This window comes from Akebia trifoliata, chromosome 11 (assembly GCF_017979445.1).
Source record: "Akebia trifoliata isolate Shusen 1 chromosome 11, ASM1797944v1, whole genome shotgun sequence".
NCBI lineage: Eukaryota > Viridiplantae > Streptophyta > Magnoliopsida > Ranunculales > Lardizabalaceae > Akebia > Akebia trifoliata.
In genome coordinates, this window is record NC_141385.1 from 10529084 (window position 1) to 10543374 (window position 14291).

The following is a 14291-nucleotide window of genomic DNA, read 5'->3' on the forward strand; positions in this document are numbered from 1 at the left end:
GGGTATTTTTTAAATGTGATGAAGGAAAAAAACCATTCAACATAAATGTGACTTATTAATATTTACAACAACTTATCATCCAAAATAGTTGAATCTAGATGAAGTTAAAAAATAGGAAATAGTACCATATCAAACCTTTTGCAAGGGTTGATCATAATTTATAGTTTATAAGTTAGAAGCTTTGACATAAAGTGTTTGAGTCAAAATCCTTTATTTATTTATTTTTATTTTTTTAATTTATCTTTTTTATATTGAATATGCTAGATAATTATATTTCCAACTACCAGTCACCTCAACGTAATACTTACCATATTCAATCGTTGTCACTCTATGAATCCTAGTTCTCCGTTTCCAGAATCTGATCTAAATGTCGGAAAAGATGAGATTCTGACTTCAGGTATGGATTATAATAATTTATTTGTGTTCGATTCATCATTATTTACATGTTTCAGGGTTAGTTTTTTTGGTTTATAAGTTATAAAGGTTTGATAATTTTTATGCAAAATATCTATTTCATGATGTTAATTTATTTGATTATATGAATTATTACATATCTTAATAACCTAAGATGACGATTTTGGGGTCTTTATAGTATTTATTTTTCTTTTATCATTACAATTTTCGTATTTTTCCTTGTACTGGTATAAAGGAGTGAACTATTATTAGAATGATATTGTCTATATGACTTTTAAGGTAAGGTTCGATTCTTCACATCTTGAGTCACATTCAGACCCATCAAATATACAAACAGTCCCTTGTAAGGTGAATCATTTATAACGACCACATGATTGTGTTGTCGAAAGAAGAGTGATCGGTGCATCTAATGTAGATTCATATAGTTACGATATCCTTATAGATGAGGTCCTTGACAGGAATGTGATTTTACAAAGTGGAGAAAGAACATCCGCTAATGTGACATACGGTGATATTATTGATTGGTTCAAATTTAGAATAAAGTTCTACTGAAGAAGTACTTTTCTTGGCCACCTTCTTCTTTCTTTATTAATATATATTTTAAGCTTTGCATATTAGAAAAAATATTGTGAGCATGTGTGTGTTAACCTGAAAGTCTATTCTTGATTTCTGAAATCTACCACTGCTTTTAAGCTTTTATTAAGTTTTTGTATTTCTATATCTACATTTTTTTTCCTTTTCTTCTAGTTTTTTAATTGCAATATTTAAGTCCATTATTGTTATTGGTATTTGGTATTATGTTGGCTTCTAATGAGTTGCTTTAATAAAAAAATTAATCTAGTTATGTGATAACTCAAACAGGTTGATTTTCAATTTCATGGATCTAAGGGAGGTTGATCATTCATTTTCTATTTTTAACATTTCAACTATGATCCTCATTGCGCGAAAAAGGCATCTCATTGTTTGTCATGTTGGAGAACCAACGTTTTTGAGAGGTAGTTTACCATCATTAGAGACGGTGTTGATGGTGTTAACATGTTGTTAAGCTAGTAAGTCATCAACATTATGGACGTTTTGAATTAATACAGTAAAAAGAGGTCTTAGCTGCTGATTTTCAATTTTTCTGATATGTAATCTTCCTTTGAGGTCGCAATTTTCTGTGATGTCCAATATGTGGGTCCTACATAACAACAAATTTTAGTTTTTAATGTAAACATTGTTTCTTGTTGCCATGTGCATGGAGAAATTTGATCTCTTTTGTACCTCATTTTCTTGAGAAGTGAAGCAGATCCAGATGTTTCAATTATAATGAATCTATTTTATACTATAGTCCACTTATTGTTTTAATAATAAACCTAGATTTCAATTGTAACTATTTGGATCAAAATCAACATCATGAAAACAAAGCATTTTTCTGTCCAATGCAATTTTCCATTTTTCTCAAGTGAAAAATATTAAAAACGACTGTCATTAAAAAAGTCGCCAAAAATACTAATAATGACCGTCGTTTATAAGTTATTGGTTAAATTTAAAATTGACACAAAAAACAACGAGTTGAACCTGTCATTTGTTGACACAATAAACGACTGTCTTCATCTGTCATTTTTACACAAAAAACAATGGTCTTCCCCGTTGTTTTTTAACGATATTTTGTTGATAGATGATATCTGTTGTTCTGAAAAAATGACATCATTTTTTACAACTGCCCTTGCAACGATGAGGTATGTCCTTTTTCTCTAAAAACGATGGCTTTTGACCGTCATTTTTTTTTTTTTTTTGTTTGAAATATGACGTAATGGGTATGCAAGCTCTTAAAGAGTAAGAAGAAAAAAGAAAGTTGAGTTGATGGTTAAAACTATTACTCACTTGACATTACTGAATTCATTAGCACAGCTCTACTTAAAATTTAGGGAATAATGATAATTCTCATGGCTGTTAAAACAGTAGATGTTGTTGAATTGGGGGGATTTCGAGAGCCAAAATATGTTGCTATCTCATGGCTCTTAAAATATTAGATGTTGTTAAATGGGGACTTCCAGACCCAAAATATATTGCTAAATGGAATATCTTAACAGTAAATTCTTCTAGAAATAATCATCATTCAAACCCAATCAAGGTCCATGTCATACTTGAAAATAGGAGAGACAAAATACATGACATTTTCTTCAATATTAGAATTTCTAAAATAAACAATATTAAGTTTATGTTATATAAACTAAATATATATCTACGTGCAAGGCACATGCACTTTACTAGTTTTTTTAAAGGTGAATAAATACTTAAAAAATAATTTCATTTACTTTACTCTAGTAAGTTATTACGTCATGAAATATTATACGCACAAAGTCTCAACAAAAATATCAATTAGATTTTCCTTCGTTTTTTTTTTTTTTTTTTTGAAGGTACACAATTTTTAAAGTGAAAATAAAAGATATTTTTTCTTTGTTGAAGATTTACCGGTTGAGAATGTAATATTCCACTACATTCTTACACCTTTTACCTATATTAATTATAGAATACATAAAAGAAAAATGTATCACGACACATAATTTTATATAAGTTTGAATTTTGGAAGATATTTATTAATTGAACACGAAGTAATTGCTTCAAACCAAAGACACAATTTTGTGTGTGTGGAGAGAGAGTGTGAGTGTGTGTGTGTTTTGGAACATTGAATAAAACACGATCAAGAATATCGAATAAAACACGATAAAAAATATCCAGAAGCAGCAATTAATACAAGTACTACATGAAACCCAAATTATTCTTACTACAAAAAAATTAAGTTTGTACAAACTTCACGTAAAAGAAACTTAAATGATTAAAATCAAATTAGTTAACCTATCAACAATTACAATTTAAATAAATGCATGGCCCAACAAAGGGATGTTATCAAGAATCAAGAAAAGGAATAAGGGAATTTTTGTGCCGAGGAGAACATGACCAATGGGAGCTTAAAGCATCCTAGCTACTTGGTTGTAGATTCTATTATATTGTGGTGGGGCTAATGAGTCATCTAATTCTCCTTTTCTTTATGGGTGGTAACAGCCCTTCACTCCTCACAACCTCTCTGTCCCGTAGTTTCAATTTCCTGCGATAAGCATCTAATAATCTACTACTTCTTTTCTTTCGTTTTTTTTTCTTACGCTAGATGAATTTCATCAAAACCACTATTTTCCCAAGGACAATATGGCAAAGTTCTATAAAATCATCAAAAAAGAAATAGGTTATAAAAAAAATAAAAATAAAAAGAACCAAAATTAAAATAGATCATGGTGAGAAATACACAATACAATGTCTCAATAACCCAAGTCCAATTGGATTTGGATTGATTGCAGAACAAATGGTCGGCACGCTATAGGGAAAAGGGACATCAAAACATTCTTAATGGGTGTTATGATCCTTTGAAAAAGGAGTGATCCGCACGTGATCAAGGTCGTGTTCTATTATGACTTATGAGTTAGTCAAGAAACTAGTCTGAGCAAGTCTAAAGTTTTTTACTAATAAAAATTAATCGCACAAGATAATATAGAAAAGTATCCTTCTATTAGTTCACAACTTTTTGCAAAACACTTTCCTTACTAACATAGTAAGATTTTAAGCCTTACGAAGAGTCATTTTACTCAATTGGATTACCACATCAACAGTCCAGCACCACAACACTTAAGGTTATAGAATTTTGTTCTCTACAACCCTGAAGCGTTAGATCATGTTTTCGGATGCCAAGAGGTACACCCAATGACCCTTAGTATGAGTGAAATCCTTACTAACTTAGTAAGGCTAGTCTAACTCCAAGTATTTTTTTTTTTTGGCTTAGTCTATGAGCTTGATGAAGGTCACAAAATGTCAGGTTAACATGTTTTCACTTCTATTTGCATGTAACTTCGGTCTCTTGTATGACATGCCATCTCTTTCTTTATATGAGATATATTCATCTTATGCTCAATTATCATATATTTATATTTGAAAGCTTCTACAATTATTTATTTTTATATGCCCCTGAGCATCCTATGTTAAGAAAAAGCCCTCTACGACCTTTGTGGTCTATAAACTTAGTGCAAACAATCTCAAAATCTTGAAGGCCAAACTTTCAACTGTTGCAAAGAATTATAAATTTTATAAACTCATAAATTAAACAACCAACTTTGTTCATAAAGACCATTCTAGGATCTTAGTACCACAAGTGCACTACTAACTCAGTCAATCTGATGTCATACAAAACAGATTACCAGCGTAGGCTGATCGTTATTATTTCAGCTCATTTCAAACCATATCCAAGATAAGATTATGATGACGATGAGTGGGTACAATATTGTGACAAATATAATTCTCCAAAAATGAAAGAATACATTTGATCTGGTAGAAATAAAAAAAAATATAGAAAAAAAAAAAATAAGGGAAACATTTAGTCACTCAATCTATCTAGATTTGTAAGAAAATAATCCAAAACCCAAAGAGTAGATCAAGAAAAAAAAAAACTTTACCCTTGCTATTTCATTTACTGGAAGGACCAAGAAATCCAAACGGGTCAAATTAAAACATCAGCTTGCAATCAAGCAACAAGGATAAAAATTTGAAAGATAATATATTCTCTATTGAATCGTGAAATAAATTAATATTTTAAGAACCTTGGGATTAGAACCATAGTTTGCAAGGCAACCTCGAGGTCGTGGGTTCAAGTCCAGTTTACCTAAATACATACATATATATAACCCAAATAAGAAAGAGAAAGCCAAGGTGAAAATGGGGAGCCGTTTCGAAGATGAACCTTGGCTACATACTTTAGAACTACCACGCCATAAGCATTTGTAGAAGAGAGTTAATATTGCTACATCTACTTTTACTAACACCACACCAACTGTGTGCTAGAACTACCACGGCCATAAGCATTTGTAGAAGAGAGTTAATATTGGTACATCTACTTTTACTAACGCCAAACCAACTGTATGTAATTCTTTGATGATTTACATAGGAATTGGTGTGGCAATAGCAGCTCTCTTAATAGAATCTGACGAAATAATTGTGAAGAAGGAAAAAAAAAAATGTCCTTTCTAGGTTAGATGTCATTGAAAAAACAAAAAGAAAAAAAACTCATGCATCAATCCTTGGCAAGTAACTGGGTGTAAGTGATATGTTTTGATGGGAGTTTAAAACACATCGGACTACTAATCAAGCCGTTTTTTTTACATGGCACGCAGTCCGATGTCTTTAATATCCAATAATATATCTTACTAATTGTAAGAAGTTACTAAAAACAAAAATTCATAATTTCCTAATAAGATACCAATATTGTATTTCTAATTCAAAACACTTACTAAAACCAAAATTAAAAGAAACTTCTATAACAAGCGCTTAAATCATTTATCCCTAAAATCAGCAACTTTCCAACCTTATCTTGCCATGATCCAAGATGTCCAAGATCTTCATGTTGACAGTACCTTAGTGGACTCTTATATTGGGCTTTACATGGGCCTCTTTAATGGACCAACTAAAGACCATTCCATAGTTGCTCATGCTGTTAGCTATTCTGTTGAAGATCCCAAAGCACTCGATTCGATGGTGGTGATGTGTTTCTGATTTTTTACTCACACATGATGAACCATATTAAAGCACACGACTAATCCTCGGGGCACAACATAGAGATCTTGGGCCAGACGGCCCAAATCCATTGTGGATCCAACAACTTTGTCGTAGAATATCTTGGGTTATATTTGCTTGTGCAAACTTAAAGTGATTAACTCGTGAAATCTCTTTAATCTCTATCTTTAAAATTTAAATACAAGATCTCTTGGTGGATGTGAAATTGGAAAGCCCAATAGTATAAAAAGTCTTGAAAGTAGAACACAAATCATCACTAATTCACCGAGTTTGAAGAGCTTTGTTTGGTATACATAGAGAAAGAAATGGCAAAGTGCAAGCTTCCTTTGATTTGCTACTCTTCTAATCCTTTCGATGATCCTCTCCACCATGCCTATGGGTTTGTATCTCTTCTCTTGTGTTTTACATAGTTTTTAAAATCTTTGCTCGTGGATACAATTCCAATGATTTTGCCTCTGAACCCGATATTGAAAAAAAATATGACGTATGTGAATGTCACAAGAAGTAATTAGGGCAGCTCCTTAAGATTGGATGGAAAGAAGAAAATAAAATGTGAAAGTTTGAAACAAAATCCCATATGGTTGGAAACAATAATCAATTATCATAATAAGATTAATAAAGATGTATTTTTTATTTTCTAATACTCATTCCATGTCACACATTACTCTATGCGCAACGATATTATTGGGCGCAATGAGACGTTACAATGCTTGGTAGTGACCATGGTATGCATTACTATTATGTTTTAAAAAAAAAAATTAAATTTAAATATTTAAGTGTTAGTCCTTTCTATCACGACAATTCTTTTAAATGAAATATAGCTCCAATGGCCTGCATGTGCAATCCTATCAGAATACTTAAATACATAATATAAATTATTGGGCCTATCGGAATACTTTATAGGCCTAACTACCAAGCCTTACCTAGCCTGGTCCGATAACTAAACAGACCGGGTAACACTTCCCAAACGATCTGTGGTTTAATATTAAATACTCTATATACATAGTAGTCTGTGAATCTGTTCATCGAGAAGTACAATTCCATCTTGTCTAGGAGGAATCTAATCTCGGTTTGGTTCTTGAAATCTGATACCCAACATGAATTTGGGAATGAAATGTCTAAATATGAAATGTTTAGAAACTTCTCTTTTCTTTACATGAAACGTCTTTTATTGTACTAAACTCTATTAATTTCTTTGCATGGTTGATGCAAAATCTCTTATAAGATGTGTTTTCTTTTATTGTAATAAGAGCTCTTCGATCGAATAGATCAAATTTCAAGTCTAATCCAATGCGACTGGGTTAAGGACCTAATGGGCTAGAGAAGCTAGGGTCCAATCCCAGCCCAATGGCCATTGTGGGTCGGTAGTGGTGTCAATGTGTACCCATTTAACTGGAACCGCAACCAAAACTGCAGTCCCAATTCCCCTTTTATTGGGATGATTATGATTGGGTTTAATATGAACCATATAATTGGGAACCAAAACCGTTAGGTTCTATCCGGTCATGGGTGTCTAGAATTGATTTATTTTTACATTATACATGATTTATTGTTTTCTTATATTTTAAAATTAATTTATATTATATAAAGTTATTCAATTTCTCATATAAATTATGATTGTATTCCGACTTGTAAAGAAATAAATTTTATTTTTGAGTTGTGATTTTCTAACGCCTCCTCTGACACACGCCCCCTGACGTGGCATGGGCTAGAATCATAGATTTTTCTCTCAGTATACACAACTATACATCCCCATAAATATGTGTAGTTCTGTATCCCGAAGAAAATAATCTATGATTTTAGCACATGCCACGTCAGGGGAGCTTGTGTCAGAGGAGGGGGTCAAAAATTCATTATTCTTTAATTTTTGAAAAGAATAAAATCATTGTATTTTGTATGGAACAAATTATGATTAAATTGATATTTTATAGATAATTTGACAATTTTTTTAAAGGCAAATATATATATATATATATATATATATATATATATATATATATATATATATATATATAATAATTCTTGAAAGGAAAAAAATGTATTATAATTTTTTTTTTTTAAATATGATTCTTACGAAGCAGAACCCATGGAAATGATGAAGAAATGTGAAAATTTTGATAATTCTTGGATGAATATTACAATTTACATAAATCCAATAAGTTATTTATAAGCATTACACCAATATATGGAAACTATCTAATATAAATATTTTAGAATATCCTAATTGATATTTTTTTTAAATATTAATAAATATTTTTAAATATCCAACAACTTTCCATTTGTGATGAGATACACTATTAATAATATAGTGTATATTCTGCATCTTAATATAATGTATCTTATACCTTGCAAACCGACACATTGACACTTCTAGATTGTGCCCAACAACTTTTTTATGGAAGAGTCCAGATTTTATACACTCAAGGTGGAGGATTGAAACCCTCCACTCTCATTACATGTTACAAAAGCCATAATTTGAGAAATTATTGTCTAAAATATTTTTCTTTTATTATTTTCTTTGATTGTGATTTACGTGGCATGTATTGAGGTGGAATTCAACCCTCCACTCGTATGTATACAATCAACACTCTTGGTAGAATATCTAAAGAAAGATTTGAAGAAATCTACCTTGTGATATACAAGATCTCTTGGGAGATGCCAAGTAATAAAGCCTAATGCTATAAAAAGGCCTAGAGAGCAGTACACATGAATCACCACCCCTTCACCGAGGTTTGAATAGCTGTGTTTAGTTTTGATATAGAGGAAAAAAAAATGGCTAAGTGCAAGCTCCCTTTGATTGCTACTCTTCTAATCCTTTCGATGATCCTCTCCACCATGCCTATGGGTCTGTATCTCTTCTCTTATTTGTGTTTTAATTTCATAGCTTTTAAAATTCGTTCAGTCATCTCGAAGACTTGGCCTAGTCTAATCGACTTGACCAAGTCAACTTGATGCCACGTAGATGGCAAAGTAGCTTTGCAATCTATTCCATTAGGAATCGAGGAATAACTTTTTGTGGAGTAAAAAAAAAAAAAGTTTATTTTTATTTTTATTTTGAGAGAGTTAACATATATATATATATATTTTTAATATTTATAAATTTAATATTTTTTATTTGACTCATCTAAGTCAATTTGCGAGTTTTTTACCTGACTCGATAGACATTCAAGTAAAGTTTTAAAACTATTGAGTCCTATTCTTTGAATTGCCATTTTTTGCTAGTAAATATGCAATGTTCCATTTGATAAATATTTTAAAAACATGGCTGGACTAGTGATTTCGATCAGGTAGAAGACTATTTATTTACTTTTCTAACTAGTAAAAAAAATGATGCTTAAGTAAGAGTGTTTTTTTTTTAATTATAATAATAATAATAATAATCTAACAATTGTTTTTCATGCAGGAACTAATGCACAATATGTTTGGATCGGAATTTGCAAATCACCAAAAGAATGCAGACAAGAATGCATCGCTCGTGGATACGATCCCAAAGATATTGCATGTGAACACGATGTTGAAAAGGGCTATGATTTATGTGGTTGTCACAAGTTAGGGTAGCTCCTTAAGATTGGATGAAAGAAGAAAATAAATGTGAAAGTATGAAATAAAATCCCATATGGTTGGAAACAATAATCAATTATCATAATAAGATGAATAAAGATGTGTTTTTTATTTTCTAATATTCATTCCATGTGACACATTGCTCTTTGGCTTACCAACACCATGAAACTTTGGCTCACATTTCCCATTAATGATTTCTAGAGCTTTGGATCTGTGTGATGATGGAGGGGACATGGGTTTTTCGAGAAAATATAATTTGTAGATTGTGCATTTTTGCAATATATATATAAATATGTAAATCAATGTAGGGTAAAATAAAAAATAAATGAATTAGAAATAGATGAAGACCTAAAAACACAATTATCTAATTTAATGATTAATACAGATTATTCAAGTAGTGACACAGGAGAAAAGTCAGATATAATACAAAGTTCCAGTGATAATAGTGATAAATAAAAATTTAAAGAAATGGATAAACCAATACAATTTTGTAATACTACATGTAGATGTAAATCAGTAAATACCTTAACGAAAGAACAAAAAATATTATTTGATTATATAGACAAAATAGAAAATCTAGAATTACAAAAAGGATACCTTTTACAATTAAGAAATACAATAAAAAAGGAATAATTAATGGTTAAAGATATCCCAGGTTATAGCCTACAAGAAGTATTTAAAAAATTTGAAAACCCACAAAGAAAAGAAACGACAATTCAAGACCTACAAAGATAAATAAATTAAATAAAAGAAGAGATCAAAAGATTACACATAATAAATAAAGGACAATAAGAACAAATAGATATACTAAATTTCAACAAACTCAAACAAAAAGAAACTCCAGTAGAAGAGGAAGAAGAAGAAAATTATATACAAATAATAAATAAAATTCAATTTCAAAAATGATTTATTAATGTACAATTAGTCATTAACAAAGAATTCATGGTAACTATAGTAGCCTTAATAGATTCTGGAGTAGATTTAAATTGTATACAAGAAGGTATTATTTCAATCAAATATTTTGAAAAAACTCCAAAAGGAATATCTACTGCAGATGGATCAAGTTTGAAAATAAAATACAAACTTTCAGATGTTCATGTTTGTAACAAAGGAATTTGTATAAATACCCATTTTATATTAGTAAAAAATCTAACAAAGTTTGTCATTCTAGGCACACCATTTTTAGCTTTAATACAACCTTTCACAGTAGACTCTACAAGTATTAAATGCAAGCTACTAGAACAAGAAATATAATTCAAATTCATACAAGAACCTCAAGAAAAAGAATTAGATATAATAAAAAATAAAATCATAAAAAATACAGTCAATCTAGTAACCAGAAAAGAAAAACAATTGAAGTTTCTAAAACAAGAAGTAAAATTTTTAAAAATAGAAGAACAATTAAATAATTCAAATCTTAAAATAAAAATCCAAAAACTTAGAGAAAACCTATAAAAGGAAATCTGCTCTAATCTACCTAATGCCTTTTGGCATAGAAAAAAAACATGAAATTAGTCTTCCCTACGAACTAGAATTCAATGAAAAAATCATAAATACCAAAGCTAGACCAATTCAAATGAACAAAGAAACTCTAGAATATTGCAAAAAAGAAATACAAGATTTATTATACAATGGATTAATAAGACCCAGTAATTCTCCTTGGAGTTGTTCAGCATTTTATGTACAAAAACATTCAGAAATAGAGAGAGGAGCCCCCAGATTAGTTATAAATTATAAACCCCTAAATAATGCATTTAGATGGATCAGATATCTAATTCCAAATAAAAAAGATTTATTAAACAGATTATATGAAGCAACAATATTCCCAAAATTCGATATGAAATCATGATTCTAGCAAATACAAATAACAGAAAAAGAAGGATATAAAATAGCTTTCACAGTACCATTTGGACATTATGAGTGGAATGTAATGCCATTTGGATTAAAAAATGCTCAAAGTGAATTCTAAAGAATAATGAATGATATTTTCAACCAATTTTCAAAATTTAGAATAATATACATATATGATGTTTTAGTATATTCTAAATCTATAGAACAACATTGGAAACACTTAGAAAGTTTTGTCAACACAGTCAAGTTTAATGGTTTAGTAGTTTCGGCTCCAAAAATTTCATTATTCCAAATCAAAATAAGATTTTTAGGACACAATATAAAAAATGGAACAATAATTCCTATAAACAAGTCATTATAATTTGCAAATAAATTTTTAGATGAGATAAAAGATAAAAAACAATTACAAAGATTCTTAGGTAATTTAAATTATATAAAAAATTTTTACCAAAATCTCCAAATAATAGTCAAACCATTATTCCAAAGATTAAGAAAAAAGACTCTAGAATGGACAACAATTCATACAGAAGCAGTTAAACAATTAAAACTAAGATTACAAGAAATACCTTGTTTGAATATTCCAGATCTCAAATTACAAAAAATTGTAGAAACTGATGCAAGTGATCTAGGGTATGGAGGAATATTAAAACAAGAAAAAGATAATCAAGAACAATTAATCAGATATACTTATGGTGCTTAGAACCCAACACAACAAAAGTATTCAACAGTAAAAAAAGAAGTTTTGTCAATTGTTTTATGTATTTCAAAATTTCAAGAAGATTTATTAAATTAAGAATTTCTTTTAAGAATAGAGTACAAGTTAGTAAAATTTATTTTAGAAAAAGATGTCAAAAATATTACTTCAAAACATATTTTTGCTAAATGGCAAGCTATACTATCTATTTTTTTATTTCAAAATAGAATATATATAAAAAGAGAAGCTAACTCTATACCAAATTTTCTTACCAGAGAATTCCTGCAAGATAAGAAAGATGACTGATAATCCTTTAAAACCCAAGTCCAAGAGTTCATATGCCATGGCACCCTCATTGCTCACAAAATTGTCCTAATTCTTTTCTATTAGAGAATCTATCTTGTTTTAATTTATGTTGAAGTCGGAGGTTATTACAGAGTTTTAATCCTTCTGAATGGATGAAACAAATGATTTGTCCATATGTAAGATCGTTGTATGGGATATTGTCATTGTTAAGGGATCTAATTTTTGTTCTTACCTTTTCTGCGAATAATGTGGGAAGTCCTGAGATAAATTTTTCTTTGTAAAAGCTTTGACTACAGTCGGTTCTAATCATTACTTTTATAAAGAAGACATCTTTGTACCATCTAAAATCATGGAGTTTTGGACATTTTAAATTGGTTAGTAATTCAGAAGATCTATCTCTATAATGATCTAGATCTCCTATAAAATATTTTATTATGGCATAAATGAGAGTATTTACTGCATCTCCTATATATTGTCCTTATTCATTTTTTATGGGTAATCCTTCCTCTGTGGTTTTATTTTTTGTTAGAAAAAAAGTTCTTTGATCTTGAGTAACATAATTACCCACCATCCTTTTAGTTGTTTTGTAAATCCTGAAACTATTCTTTGGGCTATTTGATGATAAATACTTTAGAATCTAAATCCTACACGTTCTTCTTCTGTTAAGAATCTAATCCAAGGGTTCCTATCCTCAAATCTTAATTTTGAAACTTTAAAAAATTCTTCTCTAGTTTCAACTAACAATTGATGATTTTCCCAATATTCTTCGTCTCTAGGTTTGTTTTGTCTTGAATAAGATAATTCTTTTGAAATCAGATCAGCGAAATGTACTCTAAGTAACTGATATCTTTCTTCAATATCAAAATTATAATGAGGCATAAGCAAAACTTTGAATAGACTTTAATAAGAGAATAAATACAAGCTTGTAAATTATACAGAGATAAACTTTAGAAATTAAAAGAGTTTTAAAAGAAAATATTACCTAAATAGTTCTTTCCAAGATAGGAATTTAGAGAGTTTAGGGAAAATGATCGGTTGATGATTGGTTGAGATAAGGTTAAATGGAAAAGATGTTGTAGAAGGTCAGAAAAGAAGGTTTTAGAATATTTTTAGAGATTCTGAGGGCTCTGAAATTTTTTGGATGCCTTTGTCTTGAAGTCTCCTATCTATTTAAAGATGGCGGATGTGAAATGAGAATTTTGAAGTCCGAACAGGATAGGACACAAAAATTAAGAATAACCATTCTAGATAAACAAGAAATGTTACAAGAAATAAATGATAAACTTGCAAAATTAAATCTAGGAAAATGAAAAGAAATTACAGTACTAAATCAGTTAGAAATAAAAGAATTTGATAGTCCAAAATCGGAAACGAACACTAAAGAACAAGAAGAAGAATTTAACATAACTGATAAAGAACTTCAAAAACTTACTCTTCAATTTCAAGATGAAGCAGACGAAGTTAACATGTCAACACCAATACACAAATCTAGACTTAGACCAATGATACCCAATTATTACAAAAGGCCAACTCCAGTAGATATATAATATGAAGAAAGAAGTATGATGACACAATCAGTCTATGATGGAAAATCTCTTTAGGAATGGAATGTAGACGGGTTATCAGAATATAACATTTTATCATTATTACAAGAAATGACTATGGTATCTACTGCTGCACAACCATATACCTCCGATCATCAAATAGTCCAAAGAATAGTTTCAGGATTCACAGGACAACTAAAAGGATGGTGAGATAATTATGTTACTCAAGATCAAAGAACTTTTATTCTAACAAAAAACAAAACCACAGAGGAAGGATTACCCATAAAAAGTGAATAAGGACAATATATAGGAGATGTAGTAAA